Consider the following 3,271-nt stretch of genomic DNA (forward strand, 5'->3'; position numbering starts at 1 on the left):
AATTACTCCTATTCTCTTAAGCATTTCGCCAATACAATTATTGGAAGTTCATTGTATTGACCTTGAGTGTACCGTCTGTGTACCATCCCCTATAAAATTTCCGATTATTGTGAAGGAAATATGCTTAAGAGTATACGAAAAGTGTCATTTTAAGCCAATTTTCATTCATTCAACGGCAATTCACACAGCAGAATTGGGACCTTGACAGAAGTTCTCAATTTTTTCGCAATTTTTCTATATTTTATAAAACTTCAGTTTAAACCTTTCACGAATATCTCATGATTAAAATAAGCCAAATCGGTCCAGACGTTCTTGATTTTTAGCGAGACTAACGAACAGCAATTCATGTTTATATTTAAAGAAGATGTATGGTGTATGGTTATACACTCCTGAAACTGTTTGCGTTGATACGCCATTTTACTGAAACTTCAAAATTTCATGACCAGGTATTAACTTTAAATATTGGTCGATTTCGTTTCATCGTTGACGGAATTATGACGCTATAAAACCTACATATCCCTTTGTCTCTTTCTAACTAAATGGAATTTCATCTGCATAATTACAATGTAATTTCTAACCCCTTTCATAATGAGATAGTTAAATATATATATCTCGTCAAACACGTACATTCTTCATTTATCCTTATCTGTAGCAATACAAAACGTGCTAATAATATTATAATGACCGTATAAGCATATGCGTGTTTACATGCACATAGGTACTTACACGAAGTACTTGAGTCATCAAAGAAAACAGACAATTGTCTTACCGCCGTAACGCTAGACCAAATTGTCTACGAAACAATATCGCTTCATTGTGTATTCAAACAATTGATTACGCTATTTTATTTACCGTTCAGGAGCGACGTTATTGTTTTACGTTACGTAAAATCATCCATAACAAATCAAATTTAGCGATAGGGAAATGATTTGATACAGATTCAGCGTCAGTTGCTTGTACGCTCACTTTGTCACAACTTTTTTTTTGTAATATGAACCCACTTTTTTGCACGGCCACCATCGTCGGGCTTTCTTCTATCAACTTTTTATTCCCTAGCACTGTAAATATAGCACATTTCTCCGAGCGCTAATGCTTATTGAATCGCTCCAATTTACTGAGGTGACAAATTATAGCCACTTGTCGAAGAATAATGTCATTCCTTTTTATCTGAAGTTTTCTTGCGATTATAATACGATACAAGTGTACCTACAGTGCCTTCGTTAGTGAATCTTTCTATTCCCATTTCGATTTTATAATATTATAAAATCGAAAGTATGTGAGTGTGATTGTATCTGTCTGTCTGTGTTTGTTACCCGTAAACGCCCAAACGGCTGGATAGATTTCCATGAAATTTGGTATGAAATTAGCTGACACCTCTAATAATCGCATAGGTTTTATTCGACTTCTGTAAATGTAGACCCTATATCCAGACAAACGCAGCCGAGAACAACAGCTGGTTTTCTTAATAAAACTTGCCCTTGTAAACTCCTACAACTTATTTCTTAAAAAAACGTTTAATTGGGTTCGCTTTTCGAACGTAACCGTTAGCCGCCATGACAGTGTAATGTCACTGCAGTTGTTCACGGGCCAGGGCGCTTGGGTGTACGCTCCAGATGCTTAGATAATGTACTGACATTAGGGTAGACGTGGATACAAAGCGATCGAATTCTGTCACAGTTATAAAGAAATGTATTATGTGATTAGTCTACTGCGCTTAATGAGTCATTGTCTAAATGGTACTAATCTAAACTAAGAACAAAGTTTTTCTTTTTCTACTATGCGGTGTTCTTATTATAAAAAAAAATGTAAAAAAAAATTATCCTTGTATCGCGGTTCTACACAGACATTTATGTTATTGCGTAAAGACACCCAGACTCAGGACAAGCATTCGTGTAAATCACACAAACCCTATCCCACGCGGGTATCTGGCGACACATCGCGCACAGTCGGTTTGGCTTGGTGACATGCCCGTGTCTTATTTATGCGTAATTAGTTCGACCCAGTTCTAATTCTCATAGTAGTCTTGTTGTTATACCTATCTGAACACATCACAATCATTTAGCATTTAAAGAAACCGTTTAGTCGCCACTTTTTCACTTACTAGTTTCAAATTCAAAGCAAGTAATTGCCAATTCTGCATCACGTGAATCACTGGCCTTAATGAGGATTCAATAATATATTCCCGCTAGTGTGTTACACAATAATTCCGCTCCAGCTACTGGCGCAACTCACTGGTTCAATTTAAACGAGCCTTAATACGTTCTCTGTGTTATCGCCATGGTAATTACCGCGTGGTTTTTATGCGCAAACTATTCAATCTAACGAAAGCCGACTCGTTTGACATGATAACCCAGTTTTTATGACTGTAATTGTGCTGTGTCCGGCGTATCACTTGCTGAGATGATTAATTTAATTTTGTTTTTTTTTTCGAATCTAGCCATGAATTCTCGTTCCATTCTTATTGCGGAAAACAATTAAGTTTGCTTTTCTATTCCTTAACCCCATTATTTCAAAGGATTCTAGTTCATTTTCGTAAATTCAATAGTTTTTTTTTAATGACCGCTGTTTCGGTCCGAGCGTGCGATAAGCGCCAGATAATGAGTTTTAGAATTCCCGGATCAGGTACCCATTCCATGCTTATTAAGCTTCCTAACGTTATAAATACCTTATGAATTCCTGCATAGAGTCGAAAATCCAATAGCTTAAAAAAATGTATGAACTTGTCACATACTCATTTATTTCGATTGTTGGAGTAATATTATTATAAAGACAACCGCGTGAGAATGAGTACATACATAGTTACAGAAATCGTTTATAAGTATTAGAAAACTTGAAGCATGTTTAACTGGGGACCTAACAGCGGCTCTTATAGCAGCTGTGTGAGCGGGATAAGGCTCTACTCTTTTCGTATGTTGTCTCGCTTCCACTAATACCTACAGTCTATCAGTAAGAGATGCTTGATGTTTTTGCCATCCGACGCAAAAAGATAGCTGTTATAATTTTGACGTGTCTGTCCTTCTGTATGCGGCATTATAGCTTCCGAACGGATTGAGCGATTTCAATTTAGTTTGTTTTATATTAAAGGAGAATTATGTGTTCTAAGACATGATTTAAATCGGTCTAGCCATTTAAAAGTTGTGCTGACAGTGTTTTTTTTTAATGTTATTAATTTGTCTTTTGCGTAATATTTTTGTAGCTGGCACTTGTAATGTGTCGAGACCACGGCTCGCCTCGGTGTCTTATCGTTGCAACACGACAATGACGTTGTAGG

The sequence above is a fragment of the Trichoplusia ni genome, chromosome 20 (genome assembly GCF_003590095.1).
Source record: "Trichoplusia ni isolate ovarian cell line Hi5 chromosome 20, tn1, whole genome shotgun sequence".
Lineage (NCBI taxonomy): Eukaryota > Metazoa > Arthropoda > Insecta > Lepidoptera > Noctuidae > Trichoplusia > Trichoplusia ni.